The sequence below is a fragment of the Peromyscus eremicus genome, chromosome 8a, assembly GCF_949786415.1.
Source record: "Peromyscus eremicus chromosome 8a, PerEre_H2_v1, whole genome shotgun sequence".
Classification (NCBI taxonomy): Eukaryota; Metazoa; Chordata; class Mammalia; order Rodentia; family Cricetidae; genus Peromyscus; species Peromyscus eremicus.
Window position 1 is genome coordinate 27,287,711 of NC_081423.1, and position 19,750 is coordinate 27,307,460.

General features: G+C 44.8%; 1 protein-coding gene and 1 pseudogene across 1 annotated transcript in view; both read right to left on the reverse strand.

Annotated features, from left to right (window-relative positions):
- The window catches only part of Adra1b (adrenoceptor alpha 1B), a 58,276-nt gene that overhangs the window by 27,506 nt on the left and 11,020 nt on the right, over window positions 1-19,750 (reverse strand). The gene's annotated exons all lie outside the window — the stretch shown is intronic.
- Window positions 6,756-7,124, reverse strand: LOC131915963 (mth938 domain-containing protein-like; annotated as a pseudogene).

Genomic DNA, 19,750 nt, shown 5'->3' on the forward strand with positions numbered 1-19,750 from the left:
GGGAGAGAGGAGGGTCCAGGAACTCAAGGTCATGCAAGTCTTGAGTCCAGCCTGGGCTCCATGAGAGCCTGTCTCAAGAAACCACAGCCATGTTCAGTGGGCAGAAGTGCTTTTTGTTCAATGGGAGCACCTGACTTCGAATCCCCTAAACCCACATAAAAGCTGGGCATAGGACATGATGATCTGTAATAGTAGTGCTCCTATGTGAGATTGGAGGCTGACACAGAAGAATCCTCAGAGCTCTTGGTCTAGATAGCCTAATATATAAAGCAGCAAATAATAAGAGACTCTCTCAAACAACAGATGGTTTTGGTCCAGAGCTCAGTGCTTAGAGTGCTTGCCTAGTAGACTTGCGGCTGTGGTTTAAATACTTAGCATCCCCCAAAAGGAAAAGAATGAAGTGTAAATCTAATTAATCTTATCAATAAAAACTATTAGTCAGATATTGGAGTAAAAATATGAAAGATTAGAGAAGCAGGAGAGCAGCCACAGTTGCTTCCTTCCTCTTCCATTCCTCCAGTCCAAAGGGGCTGAGATCCTGTATCAGCCCTGCCTTACCACTTCCTGTCCCTCTCTCTACAGTCCTCCAAACCTCTATGGTTAACTAGTGGCTAGCTCTACCCTCTGATTCCAAGCAAGCTTTATTTGTCAGAACACAAACAAAATATCACACAACAAAAGAAAGACACCAGACAAGGATGAAGGTGAGGACCAACACCCAAGGTTGTCCTCTGACCTCGATATACATGCCTGCATGTATGCACACATGATTGCTGTGGGATGTTCTGTATGTTAAATGTGTTTCTCTGATTGGTTAATAAATAAAACACTGGTTGACCAGTAGCCAAGCAGGAAGTATAGGTGGGACAAGGAGAGAGGAGAATTCTGGGAAGTGGAAGGCTGAGTCAGAGAGATGTTGCCAGCCACTGCCATGAAAAGTGAGATGTAAGGTACGGGTAAGCCACAAGCCACGTGGCAACTTATAGACTAATAGATATGGGTCAATTTAAGATATAAGAATTAGATAACAAGAAGCCTGCTGCGGCCATACAGTTTGTAAACAACATAAGTCTCTGTGTGGCCGGGTGGTGGTGGCACATGCCTTTAATCCCAGCATTCGGGAGGCAGAGCCAGGTGGATCTCTGTGAGTTTGAGGCCAGCCTGGTCTACAAAGTGAGTTCCAGGAAAGGTGCAAAACTACACAGAGAAACTCTGTCTCGGAAAAAAAAAAAAAGTCCCTATGTGTTTACTCGGTTGGGTCTAAGCGGCTGTAGGACTGGTGGGTGAGAGAGATTTGTCCTGATCATGGGCCAGGTAGGACTGGAGAAAACTCCAGCTACACATGATTAGCAAGTAACCAAAACCAAAGGGTTGGGGGAAGATAGCTCAATCGGTAATAATCTTGCTTTGCAAGCCCCAAAGCCTGAGTTTAATCCTTAGAACTTATGTAAGAAAAATATCTAGGCGTGGTGGTGTACACTTGCAGCTCCATCTTTGGGAAGTCTAGAATCCATGGGCTTACTGGCCAGCCATCTTAGCTTGCTTGGAGAAAGTTAAGGAGACAGTCTATCATAAGGGAAAAAAAAAAGTGGATGGTGCCTGAGGAACAACACCCGAGGTTCTTTGCTTTCATACTCACACATGTGTAAGCGTGCATGCACATGTGTACACACATGCACACACACACACACACAAGCAAGCAAACAAACAAACAAACAAAATGAGAGCTGTGCCTTCTTTTCTTGTTGAGAATGTGGGAAATACAAATGAATTTTGTTATTTTGTATTGTGTTTTTGAAACAGTGTTTTGCTGACTGCCTAGGATGGGCAATTGAACCCTCAATTGTCCCACCTCAACCTCCAGAGGGCTGGAGTTACAAACAAGAAGGGCAAACATGCTTAGTTCAGGTGGTTGGGTGGCACTTATGGAGAAGGGAGACTCCTTCACCTTCAGGGCTATCACAAAGCCATCTGGTTTGCGAGCTGTGTATTCTAGAGGCTCAGTGTAATAGGACAGGCCCATAGGGTCAAGGAAATTGGCTCAGACCCGTTGCCAAGGCATGCACCTAACATACTCCTTAAGAGCCAACCTGGAGTCTGCCTGAGGGCCTAGCAAGGGTCGCTGTCAGAGTTCCTAGTCACTGTCACTGTTGGAGTTCCTGATCGTGCCCAGCCAATGAAGGACTACCACACAGACTGGGTGCTGGGAGGAGGGTATATAAGGCCTTCCCTGTTATTGAATAAATGAGTTTGTTATTTACCTTCAATGGACTTCTGGTGTCTGTGTCATTGACACTGCACCTTCTCACCCCCTCCCCTGATGGAGCCATTAGAATCCAAGCAACAGCCCAGCTAGTTGGATATTTGAAAAGGTACCTCCAGCTCTGGGCTACAGAGCCATTGTCCATTGTGGTTGACTCTAGGGAAACTTGGTATGGATTGAGGATGTCAGGGACTGCGGCATTTGGCTGCAAACACTGGTCTGCAGTCAGGATTCCAAGTTTAATCTCTGTGGAACTGATGCAGGAGGGTGGCTATGCTTGCTAATTAGACAGCAGCAGTGTCGTTGATCAAATCAGTTTCTTTCATGACACAAAAGCCAAAGAACTCAGCAATAACTTGCGCCAGCTTCCGGGTAACCAAAAACTATCATGACTTCCTCTCCCTGAGATGTTACTGTGGTCAGTCTAGATTGCCTGGCTAACTGCTGGCTCCCTTCTCAGTGACAGATAATATGATGCTGTCGAGGTAGCTCCTGGGTCTCTCCCATGGTCTGACTCCAGGCTTGGGCAATTTAAATAGTGCTCATTCATTTCTTTCCTGGATTTACGGCAAGCATTAGACTTCATCAGCCTTAAAGAGCCATTGCTCTCTGAAAAGAAGCAAAGTCACAGCCAGGGTTCCCCACTACATTTATGAATGGCTCTGCCGTTAATTGGAAAGTCAATGTATGAAAAAGAGAGTGAAAGCAGAAACCACTGGAGAAAATGGAGCTTATTGTAGCCACTGAATATTGAGACCCACATTTCCAGTCTGTATAGTGTAGATCAAAGGACAAAACACACAAGAAGTGGCTTGATTTGGGGTTGAGTGATTTGGGGGACTCACAAAGCTGGTTGTAAGCTTTGCTGTTTGTGAGCCTCGAGAACTTGGGGACATGATTTTACCTTTCCAAACCTTGGTTTTCTTAGTGGTCCAATGGATCAGCCTCAAAGGGCCATGACAATTAGATAAGATAACACAGAGAAACAGTTAGCTTACTTCTGAAGATATAATAAGGACTCCATAAATATTAGTTTCCCACCCATGTCTTGCCTTCTTCAGAGAGTTCTGAAATCCTGTCCTCATTCTGTGTTACAGGCTTGTGGATCTCAGGCTCACTGCCCATGCTGTTGGAGTTCCCGGTTATTGGTTATTCTTCTAGACAAGTCTTCCTACTGGATCTCCAGAATTTGGTCTCATGAGGTAGGTGAGTCTAGCCTTTAACTTCAGGGGCCAGCCACCCAGTCACGCAGCCAGACACAGAGTAATAAGGAAAGAAAAAGGAACAGAGAAAGATAAAAAGTCCTGAGGCCAAAAATAGTTGTTCTAATTCAAGAAAGGCTGGCAAGAAACAAGCCAAGCTAAGGCAGGACATTTATAAGTAAGAATAGGTCTCTGTGTGTGATTTATTTGGGAGCTGGGTGGTGGGCCTCTCAAAAGAGTAAAAAAAAAAAACAACAACAACCAACAACACACTATGTAGTCAAAGATGATCTTCAGTTTCTTATACTCCTGCTTCTATCTCTTAGGTGCTAGAATCACAGATGTGTACCAACACATCTGGTTTATGTAGGTTGAGGATCAAACCCAAGGCTTTGTCTGTGCTAGACAAACACTCCACCACCAACTGAGCTTTATCCCTAGTTTCCACGTTTTAATTTTCTTTGATAACAGGTCTATTGAGGTTTGAATGTAAAATGTCCCTCATAGGCACACATGTTTGAACACTTGTTCCCATCTAGTGTTATTGTTTTGTATGCTTGTGGAAACTTAAGGAAGTGGAGGCTTATTAGGGGAAATGGGTTAATGTGGGTGGGCCTGGAGCCTCCTGCCTCCACATCCCAAATACTGGGATCATGGGCAATAGCCATGCCTCGTCCAATGAGGTCTTTATGAACAGAAGCCAGATCATATTATTTTTCCTTCTCAGAGCCCTCCAGCAACTTTTTGCCTTCCCTTAGAGAAAACTCAAACCTCTTCATCATGGTGTTAGGCATTGCAAGATGCCATCTTCCTATCTGACACCATATGTCACCTCTCCTTCTTTCCACTCTACTGTCATTATATGTGACAGCCACCTGAAATACAAATTCACTTTAGGACCTTTGCATTAGTGGTCCTCGAGATCGCTGCAGGGCAGCTCCAAGTCACTTGAATGTCAGTCTACGAACATGGAGTGTTTCCCCCACATTCCCTTACTTTGATTTTCGGCACCCTGTCTCCTCTAGCTCACCAGTTCATTTTCTTTCCTCACTAAGGCTCATAAGCAGCTGATATTTGTCTGTCTGAGACGTTACTAAATCAAAGTGTGTGTGTGTGTGGGGGGGGGGACTGTGTTTCTTTTGCTCATTCCCATATCTGCAGCACCTCTTAACATCTGGTATATAGATGGTGCCTGGAAGAGCTGACTGTGGATCCTCACACGCCTCTCACTCTCTGAACTTCAGCTTTCACATCTGGAAAATGAGGCCGATGACAAGTCTCTCCCATGCCCCCAGGGTTCTTAGGAAGATTAAAGGCGATAATGTGGATGAGCTCCTCGGCACAGAGTGGGGCCATGTGCCTGTGGTGCTAACTGTGAGCCTTTGGTAGACTTCATCCACCAGACACTTTTTAATTCAGCTATCACAAGCTTGAAATCATCTGTTATTAAGGGCATTTTGACAAAATGGTAACATGGCCTGCGGAGAGACTAGATTTCTTAGCATTATTCTGATGTTTCCTTGTCTAGGTGTTAGGCACAGTGTGGTACTGTGTGATGTGTAATAGTTCATGAATAGAGGCCTTCTCCTACTTGGGATCATTGTTCAGAAGATAGGGGATCTGGATGTGGAAGGATAAGTAGCCCAGGGTATTGCACTGTGGTCATGCATGTAACAACAGAAGCACAGCACAACCTTCTGTCTAGGAGATGCAATGGAGGCACGGATCCCCTGTCTAAGAGATGGCAACTATAAGGAAGTTCAGAGACAAAGCTGGAACGAACAGGGCTGTTTGGTTCTGGGGCATCTTAAGTAAATTGGTATCTATAGAAATGTTCTATTAACAAAACAAAACAAAACAAAACAAAACAAAACAAAACAAAATTTGCTTGAGAGAGTCAGAAATGGACAGGACCTGACTCTTACACAAATGTGAGTTTGCAAAGGTAAAAGCGCTCATTGAGAGATGTTGAAGTAAACCAGGAAGTCTTGGGTAAAGACTTGACTCAAGGGCCTTAGAACTGGCTCAGTGGTAAAAGAGCTTGCCACCAAGCCTGAAGACCTGAGTTCAATCCTGGAACACATATGGTGTAGGGAGAGAACTGAGTCCTGAAAGTTGTCCTCTGACTCATGCATGCTGTGGCATGCTTGTACACACACACACACACACACACACACACACACACACACACACACAGATATGGGTCCCAGTAGCACACACCCGCCACCATGGAGCTTCCTGTCCCTATGTCTTCTTCTCCATGACCAATGTTCCCCACAAACCGTAAGCCAAAGCAAGCCCTCCCTCCCATAAGTTGTGTCTTCCTGTCAGATAATTTGGTCACAGTAATAAGAGAAGTAACTCACACCGTGTCTCATATTAGTTAGGATGTTAGTTACTTAGGAAGCTCCAGGAAAAAACAGCCCGTGAGAACCTGAAAAAGGTTAGCAAAAACAGAGAGCGACTGACTTGAAAGGAGGGGAGAAGCTGCGGGATCAAAGAAGGAATAAGAATCAAGGAGAAGAGGAGTGGAGGAAAGAGGGGAGGGAGGCTAGAGAGGGAATACGGATGAGGGTCAGCTGTGGTAGTGGTTTAGTTGCCCATGCTGCAAGAAAACCACAGCGGGATTTTAGCTACATGAGAAAGTGGTCCACCGTGTTCCGTTAAAAATATTCTTTTCTCTTCTTATGCTAGAAGAAAAGTTTGGGGGGAAAACGAATGACAAATCAAATGACAAGCAGATCTCTTCCTCTCTCCAGCCACGAAAAAGAGAAAACCCTTTCCTAAGTAGGTCACACGATAGATCCTCAATCCTCTCACAGAGTTCAGGATACCAGAAACAAACAAGCAAAAAAAAATTGGAGGTAGGGGCTGCAAGGCAATCTGGTTAGGGAAAGGTGACGTCAGCCATCACGGGCAGGAAATCAAAGCCTAACTCAACACTTTACGTGTCTGGAGTTGGGGATTTAGAGCTGTTTGGGTCAGAGCTTCTCCGGCAAAGTCTTAACCAGAGCAATCTCCCTGTGGGTGTGTTCTCAGCTCTAGAGAGTTCAGTTTGAGACCAGGCGCAGTGGTTCGCACCCAGGGTCCCAGCAGCTGGGAAGCAGAGGCAGAGGGTTGCCACTTCTGTGCCAACCTGGGCTCCATAGTAAGTTCAAGGCCAGCGTGGGCTATGTTTTTTTGAGGGAAATCCTCAGCTAACAAATGGGAGTAACTGAGATGGCTTAGGTACTTTTTTCTTTTTCTTTTTTTGTTGTTGCTTAGTGCTTTACTCTCCTCTGTGGGTCCCATCAGCAGGTGGAATGGAAAACACCTCCTACTCTTACCCCCTGGACAACCAAGGCATTACACTCCTCCACTGCCTGCTCTGTCTGGAGGACCCGCACATCAATGCCTTGTTTCTGCAGGTACTCCACAGCAGATGGAGACACCTTCAAGGCCTCACTCATTCCTCTGCCCATCACAAGAGGCTGCACACCCTACTCAGTGACTTCCTTTACATCTGCAGGCTGCACCCCAGGAGAACACTCAGTTTCTGTTTCTCTCCAATCCCAAGCCCGACTGCCTCCTGGCCAGACTTGGCAATCCTTATAGGTTAAGGTAGAGCCTTGTCTTTTCATTTGTCCCCAAGAGAGGGAAGCAATTTTAGGGGACGCCATAAGTAACTGAGCTGAAATGCAGTGCTTCTGTTCCCGGTTGCTCCTCTGGTCAGCCCAATGCTTTACCTCTCCCTGCCGGTCAGCTACCGGTACTTAGTTCTTTAAAACTTCTTTATTATATTCCTGCCCCAGGGGTGATCCAACTAATATTTTTACTCTAGTAAAAAAACTTTGAGGTGTTAATTATACATGTAATCAATCGATTTCTTTTAAATGAAGATGGTATTCCTTTACCTGTATCCTTAACTCCATGGCAGTAGCTTGTGTTTTAGATGACACATTGCTGACTCTCTTATGTTGGTAAAACTTGCAGCTACCAAAGAGGTCACCATGAAGACAACAACCAGCTTTCCCACATGAACTTCGCAGCTGAAAAGAAGCTTTGACCACAGATGTCACGTGAGAGAAATCCAAAGGCTGCCAGGCCTCCAACCGGAGCCACACTGCAGTGAGATCCAGGGAACACCCAGATCAGCAGATATATGTTCGGTGAAGCTGGCACGCTGTGTAGCTCCCAGGAGCTTGCCTGTCTATTCTTCTTTAAGGCATTTATTATTATTGTTATTACTATTATTATTACTACTACTATTATTATTATTGTACGCATGTCATGGTGTATGTGTGGGTATGTGCATGCCACAGTATACATGTGCAAGTCAGAGGACAGCTCTGTGGAGTCAGTTTTCTCCTTCCAGCTTTTAGATGGGTTCCAGGATCAAACTCAGGTCACAAGGCTTGCATGGCTTTTGCCATCCTGCCAGCCCTAGCTCACCTGCTTAAATGACTGTTTTTGCTGTTTTGTTTCTTACTATAAAATCAACACACATGGTTGACTGAGAAGCATGAGAGGAGAGTAAAAACCACCATAGATGCTTATAGCTGCTGCCACATGTGCTATGTACTCACGTATATATTATCCCATCATTAAAGAAAAAAATCCAATGATATTGTTGAAGCATGGTAGAGGAGACTTCATCCAGGACCATCTTCACCCAGGACCGTCTTGACAGGAGTAGAAACGGCAGCAATGAGATTTTGCAGTGAGGAGAGAGATGGCATAACTCCAAATACAAGTGGGAATATATGGCCAAGGTAAAGGGGGAAGGGGGCAGTGGGAGGAAAGCATCAGGAGGAAATGACAGGTGGAGGGAGTTGGTGCCGCACTCACCTCTATAGGATGCCTGTTGAAGACAGGCCACGGTAATGATGTCCTTGGGGGACTGGTGGGGGATGGATGCCTGATTAAGCAGAGACAGAGTGGGGTGGAGTTTACTTCTACCCGGATTAACCCGATTCTTGCTAAAACTGGACTGCACAAGGAAGTGCCAAGGTCAGTCTAAGAGGAGGTCTAGGAGACTGGCTGAAATTTGATCCATAAGGAATCTGTCAAAATGCTCTGTGTCTATACTGCAGCTGGCTCCAAAGCTGGACAGTGTGGTGGTATCGTGTCCCCCAATATATTGTGCACCCTAATAAACTTATCTGGGGATCAGAGAACAGAACAGCCACTATATTAAACACAAGTTTAGGCAGTGGTAGCACACACCTTTAATCCTAGCATTCAGAAGGCAGGGATCCATCTGGATCTCTGTGAGTTCAATGTCACAATGGAAACAGCCAGGCATGGTGACACACGCCTTTAATCCCAGGAAGTGATGGCAGGAAGCAGAAAGGTATATAAGGCATGAGGACCAGGAACTAGAGCCTTTTTAAGCTTTTAGGCTTTTAGCAGCAGTTTAGCTGAGATCCATTCGGATGAGGACACAGAGGTTTCCAGTCTGAGGAAACAAGATCAGCTGAGGAATTGGCAAGGTGAGGTTGGCTGTGGCTTGTTCTGTTTCTCTGATCATTCAGCGTTCACCCCAATACCTGGCTCCGGGTTTGATTTTATTAATAAGACCTTTTAAGGTTTGTGTTACAGGACAGCTGTTGGGACCAATCTCACTCCTTCCTTACACTTCCTTTGATTTCATTTTTTTTTTCATGTTATGAGTCCTTACTGTGGGCCAGGCCTCTGTGAGGTGAGACCCTGTCTCCTGAGGCAGATGGACATCTAAGCTTATCTGAGTCCTGAGTGACAAAGTAGGGGTGGCATTGAACAGAGAAAGCACAAGAGAGGTAATGGCTCCTCCCTGGGGCACTGAGGCAGATTTGCAAAGGAGAATCCACATTTGAGCTAGAAGAACTCACAGTGCAGAGCTGAGTGTGGAGGTGAATGTTCGTAATCCCAGATTGCAGGAGGTGGAGGTAGGAGAATTTCGAGTTCCGGGCCAACCTTGGCTTAATAGCACATTTGAAGTAAGCCTGGGATACCTGATACCCTGTGCCTTTGAAAATCAAGAGTAAATAAAAGTAGAATGTATGGAACAGAGGGGAAAGAGCATTATGGGCCCCAGGTGTATAGGCTTAGGGTATGTCTGATCCGGGGAGGTCATTACTCCTCTGGCTGGAAGGGTATAAGTGTGGGCCACTCATAGGTTACCTGACTTGAAATCTTAAATTCTTATTGACACAGTGTGAAAATCAAGTGCCACCCTTTTGATAGGCAGCAAGTGGAAGCTGAGAGAGATAATGTCCCCAAGGTTGCACAGCTCGGGAGAGACAAAGCACAAAGTCTGGAGAGATGAAGTAGGTGTGATGGTTCATTTTGTCAGTCAGCTGGACAAGCTCTAGAATCACCTAGAAGATAAGTCTCTGGGCAGCTATGTGAGAGATTTTCTAGGTAGATTAGCTGAGCTTGGAAGATGCACTCTCCATGTGGGTGGTACGGTGGCCTGGAGTCTTAGCTGAGTGGGAAAAAAGCAAGCTGAGCACCAGCATTCACTACTGCTTTCTAGCTGTGGGTATCTCAAGCTTCCGCTGTCATGCCTTTCCCACCACGATGGATACATCCTCAAACTGTGAGTCAAACAAACCTTCCTTAAGTTACTTTTCTCAGTGTGTGTGTGTGTGTGTGTGTGTGTGTGTGTGTGTGTTAATCATAGCAATAAGAAAAGTAAGTGATAGAGTAGGTTAGACCACAAATGTGGAGAGCTAGTCCTGTACTTGCAGAACTTTAGCAGCCAACTACAGGAGTTATGTCCTAGGAAAGGTGCTGTGGCAGCAGTGAGTAGACTGCTTTTAAGCAACTCATTAATTTATCTTGTGCTGACCTACATCTCACACACACACACACACACACACACACACACACACACACACACATACCCCATTCTATTTAAAATTAACCAACCAACCAACCAACCAACCAACCAACCAGCCAGCCAGCCAACCAACCAGCCAATGAACCAGCCATCCAGCCAACTATCCATCCATCTGCCCATCCATCCATCCACCCACCCACCCACCCACCCATTCTTTTTTCTCTCTCATTTCCCAACTGGAAACCAGCATGGAAGTCCTGAGCTCTGTTCTAGTTCCAGAAGACAGGACAGAAGGAGATTCTCATCTCACACAAGCTCACTTTCCTTATCTAGGCATGAATTCCTGGCATTTTCCTTTAACTACCCCTTCCTTCTTTATAATTGGCTCTCAGAGTAATGAGGCCTATGAAGGTTCACTCCAGCCGAGCACCACGATTTGGGGGGAGCTAAGGCTAGATGAGGCTTGGTTGTCCCAAAACACATAGCTTCTTTATTTGTCTTTATTTATTCATCCATTTTGGAAGAGGGCCTCATGTAGCTCAAGCTGGCTTCAAACTCCTTACATAGCTGAGGATGGCCATGAACTTCTGATCTTTCTTGCCTTTGTCTCCAGAGTACTGGGATTATAGGTATGTATCACCATGCCGGGTTTATGCAGTACTGGGGATAAAGCCCAGGACTTCATGCATGCTAGGCAAGCCCTCCACAAACTGAGCCATATTCCCAGTCAATGTTGGCTTTCTTACTGTGTCTTGCACAGTCTGAGGCCCAGCTTTCTAAGCATCACTGAAGGCACAACACAGTCATCCTTTGTCTTCAGGCGCAGCCAATGGCAGCAAATAACCTAATTAGGACCGCACAAGCAGCTTGCCCAGTGAAAGCTAATTTAATTAGGGTCTTATTAGTTGTTATAACTACTTTTTAATGAAGCCTTATTACATTCAACTCCGCAGATCCCAAGCAATTGTATTAAATGTTGGCAAACGACCCATCAGTCTTTGATTTCTATCTGGTGTTGTTCACACCTATCCTATCCTGAGATTCAGATGCCTGAGGTTCCTTTCTTTCTTCCTCCTCCTCCTCCCCCTCCTTCTTTTTCTAAAGCCACGTGCAGCTTTAAAGGCACATTCCCTTTCTTGTCTGGGCGCAAATTCCTTAGGATTCTCTCACTCTGGCTCTGGTGATATGATGGTTAGTGATAAGAAGTGGAGAAAGGCTCCTGTGTGTGTGTGTGTGTGTGTGTGTGTAGTCTCTCAGCATTGGCCCCTCCCCCTTTATTTCCATTCTTAATCATACCTTAAGGGTGAAACCACAAGGCCCCAGGTTATGAGGCAAATGGTATTTTGGAGGCTAACACAGAAAACCATTATCATAAATTCACACCTCCGCAAGGATTAACTCATCATATTAGCTAATTGGTCAATAAACAAGACTTGCAGAGAATCAATCCTGGATGGGGTAGTTTTGATAGTGGAGGAGAGAGAAGAAAACCAACAGCTCATTAGTCTCTACTGTGCTCCAGGGACTGGGTTAGAGATGTTTGTATTTGGTATCCTGATTAACTCTCACAATAAGCTTGATATGAATGCATTATTATTATTGGCTTATAGATGAGAAATGGGAGCCCAGGCAAATCTCAGGACAAGTGACCAAGGAACACTAAATGATGATGAGGCTCACAGTTTGGCCCTTGGGGAGTGCTTATTTGCTGATTTGTGTTCTTCCTCCAACCCTGTGTGTGTGTGTGTGTGTGTTAACACATGAGTATGCCTCAACACGTGTGTGTGTGTGCCATAATATATATGTAGAGGTCAGAGGGCAACTTGCCAGAATCACTTCTCTCCTTCTATCATGTCAGTTATAAGGATTGAACTCAGGTTCTCAAAATTGATGGTAAGTGCCATTATCCAGTGAGACATCTCATTGGCCTACTGTGCTGGCTCGTTTTATGTCAACTGGATACATGTTAGAGTTCTCAGAAAGAAGAGAGCCTCAGTTGAGACGATGCCTCCATAAGAAAGGGCTGTAGGCAAGCCTGTAGAGAATTTTCTTAATTAGTGATTGATGTGGGAGGTGCCACTTCTGGGCTGGTGGTCCTGGGTTCTGTAAGAAAGCAGGCTGAGCAAGCCCTGTGGAGCAGGCCACTGCAGCGCCCTGGATGGCCTCAGCATCAGCTCCTGCCTCCAGGTTCCTTTCTGGTCCTGATTTCCTTCAATGGTGGACTACGATGTGGAAGTGTAAGCCAAATAAACCCTTTCCTCCCCAACTTGGTTTTGGTCATGGTTTCATCATACCAATAGTAACCTTAACTAGGGCACTCTCTTTTCGTCTTTCTCAGTATTGCTGGGCAGGGGGCTGCTATTCTTTTTTTTTTTTTTATTGAGAAACACAACTTTACTGCTCTATAGACTCTCAAGCAATAAAAATATTCATTATGGGAAATATAAAAGAAGTCAGGAAACCCAGAGCTATCTGCCTCAGTTTTTCTTGCAATGCAACAACAGTGATAACCACACAACAGAGAAAAGGACCCTTCATGTCGCTTTGGGAAACAGCTTTTTAGAAAGGCTGTTGAACGAGATCTTGCATTAGTCCCACACACATGCAGTTCCCGTGGAGGCCAGAAGAGTTCCCTCTGGATTTTCTCTGTCCTAGATGGTTGTTAGGTGCCATGTGAGAGAGCACCAAATGGTCTTAACCTATGAGCCATCTCTCCAGCTTCTGCTCATGGCTTTGGACATTCAAGCCCTATGCGCTGTATTAGAGACATGATAACCCCTACCAAAGAGAGATGTTTCTCAAGACATGTAGGAACAGTGACATGAGGTAAGCAGGGGGCTGCTATTCTTAAGAAGGTAGAATTTAATATCTGGCTGGTCCAACTCAGGCCCAGCTCCTAGTCATTTTCTGTAGGGACGGCTCTGGGAGCACTGTTTTAATGCTAAACAATGGCTTCCTCTCCTCCCAAAGAACTTAATATTCTTGCTGTGACAGTAAAGGGGTATATGTCAGCTGTAACACCAAGAACATAGTCCCTCAGCTTCTGAACTGTGTTGGATTAGTGTGAACAGGAACTGACTCAGGGAGCGTGCTCCTACCTCATTCCTCCACTGATTCTTGAACTCCAGCCTGTATCTGCATAGCCCAGAGGGCAGGAACCCAGATATCCTTGACTGTACCTGCTTTCCTGACTCAGTTGCTCTGGGGTGGGCCTCAGTAACCACCACTGGAACATGTTAGTGGTGATGTTGTTGAATCTCAGGGGAGATGGCTCAGAGCTGGTTTTCCCAGGACAATCACAGGCAGAATATTCTAAGTCCCCCTATGCCTGGGGTGAATTAGAGGAGCTGGGTCCATTCTTCCCTCCTCTCCATTTTCTACCTCACTGCTTGGGCTCCCCGAGCCACTGGAAGTCAGGCCCTGAGAGCAGGAGCCAAGAAGTTGACTTAATTAAGATGCCTTATTTACTTACATATGACCATGCCAGACCCTGGGCTCATTTGGGTTGGAGGAATACTTGTGGTTTCAATGAACCAATTCTGAGGCTAAAAGTGATGATACAATTCCTCTTGCGCAGAGAGTCAGAAGCAGACAGGCGTTGAGGAAAAGCTCCCAGTTACTCTATTAGCCTGCAATTTGATGTGTTTAGGCAAGGCTTCTTCTTTGATTTACCAAATAGAATAAACCTTAGGTACATAGAAGAAACAGTGCTGGATTTCTGCCATTCTTTACTGAGAAGGATCCCCTGGCTGATCATCCAGTGAAAGAATAAGTGTGAAGTATTTCAGACAAATTAGACTAACTTATGGCACTATGAGTTTTGTTTTTCTTTTAAAAATTAATGAGTTAATTGTGTGTGTGTGTGTGTGTGTGTGTGTGTGTATGCATGCATGCATGTGTATGTGCCAAAATGCACATGTTGAAATCGGAGGGCAACTTCCAGTAGTAGGTCCTCTCTTTCCACGACGTAGGTCCTGGGGTTTGAACTTGGTACCTTTCTTGTCGAACCTCTAGTGCTGGGATTACAGGCTTGAAACACTACTGTTTTATTGTTGTTCAAAAATATATTCCTTTCTTAGAGTTCATGACAATGAACTGATCATGACAATATGGATAGGTTGTTATCATTGTTCTTAGGTCAAGGCTGAATTCGTCTCATGTGTTAGTAACTGAGGCCTATGGACTACTCTCTAGTGTTTGCGACCTGGCTGAATCCTTCCTGTGTATTTCTTACCAATTCCTCAGTATACTTCTACAAGGGGGAAGATTCAGTCCCCTTTAACAGATGAACGAATTAAGGCTCTCAGTGAGATGGGTGGAGCCGGGACTAAAGACCTGGAAATGTGCCTGGTGGCCGTGGCACACACCTTTAATCCCAGCATTTGGGAGGCAGAGCCTGGTGGATCTCTGTGAGTTCGAGGTCAGCCTGGGCTACAGAGTGAATAGTTCCAGGAAAGGCTCCAAAGCTACACAGAGAAACCCTGTCTCGAAAAACTAAACCAACCAACCAAAAACCAAAAACCTGGATTTGTTTGACTTTAGCATCTCTATTCCTTCTCGTACTCTAGGAAGCCAGGAGCCCTGAAGAACATATGAAGACGTCTCTGAGGAACAGGGCACTGCTCCCTCCACCAAGATAAGGAGTGTCAGGGCGGCAATGGTGACAGATGACAGGAAGGCCTTCCCAGTCTGGTTCTGAGACTCCATTGGCTGAGGTTTTGCTTCTGCACAGTCCTCTTGAAATCCTGGTCTTGTGGAAGTGTGTCAAAGTTTACCTCTTCTCTGTCTATCTAGCAGCTGGTCTCAACAGCCCCAGATTTAGTACAGTCTGAAAATAACCCTGCCTCTCTTTCCAGATCAGCAGTTCAAGGTCAAGATTGAGTTACAACCCTTGCCCGGCCAGAGCCCATCCACTTGTTAAAAAGCCCCTTACAAGGTGCAGAGTGGTGTTTGAGTGAGTGCCCAGCATGTGAGGTGGAGCACTTCAGGGGACAGCTTGAATACTGAAACAAAGTGGAGAGCATGTCATCCTCCTGCCTAAATATAGACTGTCCACTGCATCCCAGCCACTGAGGCCGCCACAGTGGGGTGGGCTGGGTTTGGATGCCTGAGGAGTCTTTTCTTATTAACAGCCCCTTGCTGCTGGAAGCTACAGATATACAACATTTTCTTATTCTGTGACAAACTCTCCAGACCAGGCTGACTTCAGACTCCCTATATAGCTGAGGATGATCTTAAACATCTGATCCCCCTGCCGCCACTTCACTGGTATTGGGATTATAGATGTGCACCCCCACTCTTGGTTCATTTGTTGCTGGGATGGAACTCAGGGCTCTGTGTATGCTAGGCAAACACTTTACCAACTGAGGCACAGCACCAGCCCAGTGTCAGCATTTTCTTTCATTTCTTCATGTTTTAAAACTGGGATATCACTTCTGGAGCCTGGAGCCACCAATGTGGACCATGATGAGCTTGGCTGCCAAGTGAAAGATTGAATCTGGTTTACACCATAGGCGGCTATTTTTTATTCCCAGCTTTTGGGTGATATGCACATTCCAGGCTTCTGCTTCCTCTGGCAGATGGCTGCTTCATTCCAAGAGGGCGGCACCAAGCCTTGCTTGAACTCTGGGAAGCTGACCTGGCTTAGCTGGGAGGATCTTAGGTACTCAGCTATCTGGGAGCCTCAGGGAGGAAGCCAACTTGTTACCTTGACACCTGAAATTTCCTGGGCCCTGAGTGGCAAGGAGCTCTCCGTTAAAAAGCAGTTTTGGGCTCAGGATGCAGCTGAGTTGGTAGAGTGTAGAGTGCTTGTCCTTCACGCACAAAGCCCCAGGCTCCATCCCCAGCGCTGCGTAAACCTGTCTGGTGGCACACATCTGTAATCTCAGCACTCAACACATCTGTAATCTCAGCGCTCAACACATCTGTAATCTCAGCGCTCAGGAGGTAGAGGTGGGAGGATCAGAAGCAGCTCAGCCACTAGTCAAGTTCAAGGTCAGCTTGGGCTACATGAGATCCGGTCTCACCCCTGCCTCTCCCGATCCCTGCAGATTTCCGTTTCCACTTCAAGAATTTGATCTTATAAAAATTTACCAAGATAGAAGCATGTGTGGGAAGTAAGAATATGATTTTGTAAAAACAAAAACTTTGTAAGTATCTAAATGCCCTTCCACAGAATTCTGTTTGGAGAAAAGGGAATACGATGCGGCTCTTAAAATGAACAAGGCTGTTCTATTTATACTGGAGTGGAAAGGTCTTCCTTATACATTGTACAACGAGAATGCAAATGTGACATATTATTTATAGTATGCTATTTCCATGGAAAGGAGTCTATGAATATACCTACATATACACACATACCTACACACACACACACACACACACACACACACACACACAGAATATTTCTGTTATACCAAGTTATACCAAGAACTGGTGACAGTAGTTGTCTCCAAGAAGCAAAGAGATGACCAGAATATGAGAAGGACATACTTTTTGTGTAAACTTGTACCTTGTGAGTGGGTGGCCTCATGAGCGCATTGCCTACTTATTTAAATGGGCTGCTTACATAATGGGGTTGGCTAGGCACATTATTGTATCTTTTATTATAGAATTCAAAAGCACACTGAAAAGATGGGAAAAACAAAAAGAAAGAAAATGAGCAGATTGAGGATTTATTGGTATAGCAAGAAGTCTGTGTTTGATGAGTGTTGAAAAAAGCCTGGGTGATCTAATTTCTCTCTCTGTCTGTCTCTGTCTCTGTCTCTGTCTCTGTCTCTCTCTCTCTCCTGCACAGTCCATAGAAAAATACCAAGCATGATATTATAGACGGTGCTGTACTCTGGATCTGTATTCTTGTATTTGCATGTTAAGAATCCCTGTCTGTGGCACTGGGAGAAGGGCGTCTGGGAAGAGAAGGTCACAGGAAAAGAGCCTTTATGGCTGGGATTAGTGTCCTCATGGAAGAGGCTTGGGAGAGCTCACCAGTACCGTCCTTCATGGAAGGTGCTGTCTGTGAGGGCTGGGTGTGAATCTGTCACAGTCTTGACCTTCGACTCTCCAGCCCCTGGAATTGTGAGCAATAAATTCCCATTGCTTATTAATCACCAAAGGCTGAGACATTTTATGAGCGAGTCTACCTTTCCTGTCTTTTTCATTTATGATATTATGTATGAATGAATGGCTTCTTGCTGTTGAGAATAGTAGGAAGAATTCTTATTTTGAAAAGAACACAAAAGGGAAAAAAAATCAAACTACCTGCTGTGTTTTTGAATGGAAGAGTGGTCAGGGCTGTGGCAGCATCAGGGAGAACCAGGAGAATTTGTAATGTTCCCAAAACTGAGGAGCAGAGATCAGGATAAGGTAAAATTACAGTAAAAATTATGAGCTAATGTTTGCTGCCCAAGTGTGAGGATCTGAGTTCAAATCCTCAGAACCCATACAAAGCTGAGTGGGGCAGCTATTATCACAGTGATCCCACAGCAAGGTAGGAGATGGAGAGAGGAGAGTCCTGGGAAGCTGGAGGGCCAGATAGCCTGACTACACCAAAGTGAACAATAAACAAGGTGTAATGTGAACACACTCGTGCACATAGATTAAATGACCAAGGATAGATACCTTTTCTTTTGACCGTCTTTCCTCTGAACTCATTAAACAGGATGGAAGTCCAAACAATAACTCTGTTAAAACCCAATTTTCACTCTGTTAATGTTCTTAATCTGATATCTTTAATTACAAATGGAGTATTTGCTTTTGGCAGTATGTGAACTCAGAAGAGGGGAGAAAAAGCTAATAGTCTACTCCTACTCATTAAAGTGGCCCCTGAAAATGAGTAAGCTAAAAGCTTTAACTTTTGTTTTGCACGAGTGTGTGTGCATGTTCATGAGCGTGTGTGTGTGTGTGTGTGTGTGTGTGTGTGTGTGTGTGTGTGTGTAGGTCTGAAAACAACCTTTGGTGTGGTCTCCCTCTGTCTTGTTTGAGACAGTCTCTTGTTAAACACTGTGCACACCAGGCTAGCTGGTCCATGATTTCTCTGCCTCCACTTCCCACCTCGATGCATGAACCCTGGGATTACAGGCAGGAGGTGCTGAGCCTGCCTCTCCATGGTTCTCAGGTTCCAAACTCAGCCTCTCACACTTTTTCAGCAAGCACTTTGCCTACTGAGCCATCTCTGCAGACCAATTCAGTGCTTTTGAAAGTGGGATTGCTGATTGGCAAGATGGGTCAGTGGGCAGAGATGGTTCCAGGAAGCCTGACTGCTTGAGTTCCATCCCTGTGGCCCAAGTGGTGGAAGGCAAGAGCGACTGACTTCTGTCATTGTCCTCTAACCTCTGCTCTCTGTCACATGTGTCCTCCTACCACACAAAATAAGTAAAACGTAATAAAAATTAAAAAATGAGATTGTGTATTATCCAAAGGCTTGCCTTTCTTGTGCAGGTATCATGGACATTCCTACGTCCTGATAGGTTAATAGACCTATATCTAACCAACTTGTTTGTAACATCACATTATATTTTCCTGTACTTAAATTGATTGCTTACTAAAACTGAACATAACAGAAATTAAATACCTGTAGTAATTTACCAGTGATTTTACTGCTGGAAAGATACTGTACTGGATGTATGCGAACTCTAGCCCTGGAAGAAGCAGGTTTTTTTTTTTCTTCCATTTTTCTTTTTCTTCTGACTTAATCAAAATTAAAAACACAAGTAGTTTATCAAACCAATTGCTAAAAGTATTCATACAAAAGAGAAAGTTCAAAAACGTAGACTAAACATCTTGCAGTCCTAAGACAGTAGTTTATGACATATAGACATATATATATATATATATATATATATATACACACACGTATATATGTCTTATATGTATACACACACATATATTTATATATTTTGTTTTTGTTTTGTAAACCAGAGTCTAGAAACCTCGTACCCAATTCTTGTGAATTCCTAAGGAGAGGTTCTTAGCCTAGGGTTTGAGGAGTCTATGAATTTGGATGGGAAGGAAAAATATTTCAACAAAGCAAAGCAAAGCAAACCAAACCAACCTTTTGGCTTCCAGTTTGCCTTTGCTCGGCGGGAATGCAGGCCAGGGGCCACAGAGGACTCTGCAGGGGTTGTTGCCAGTAGAAGTCAGGTCTACACTAACCTGCTCCGTTTGTTGCAGAGCTCATGAAACATTTCCTCTTATCACCACTTCAAAATTACAGTGCTTGCTTATTTGACTGGCTGCCAGGCCTTGTTCATTTAATATGCTAAGAAGCACCTTTTCCGCTCTACAATCAATTTGCTTTTCAACATAATAATAACTGCATTTTAGTATAATTGGTAAGCTTTGACTTCTTGCCTCTTCTATGTGTTTACTCTGAGGAGGGGCTTTATTAGATTGTCAAACTGGTCATGGAAGTATAACAACGCCCGCCGGCCCCCCCCCCCCCCGCCCCCCAAGAACACTTGTGTTCAAGTAAATTCTGAAGAGCTG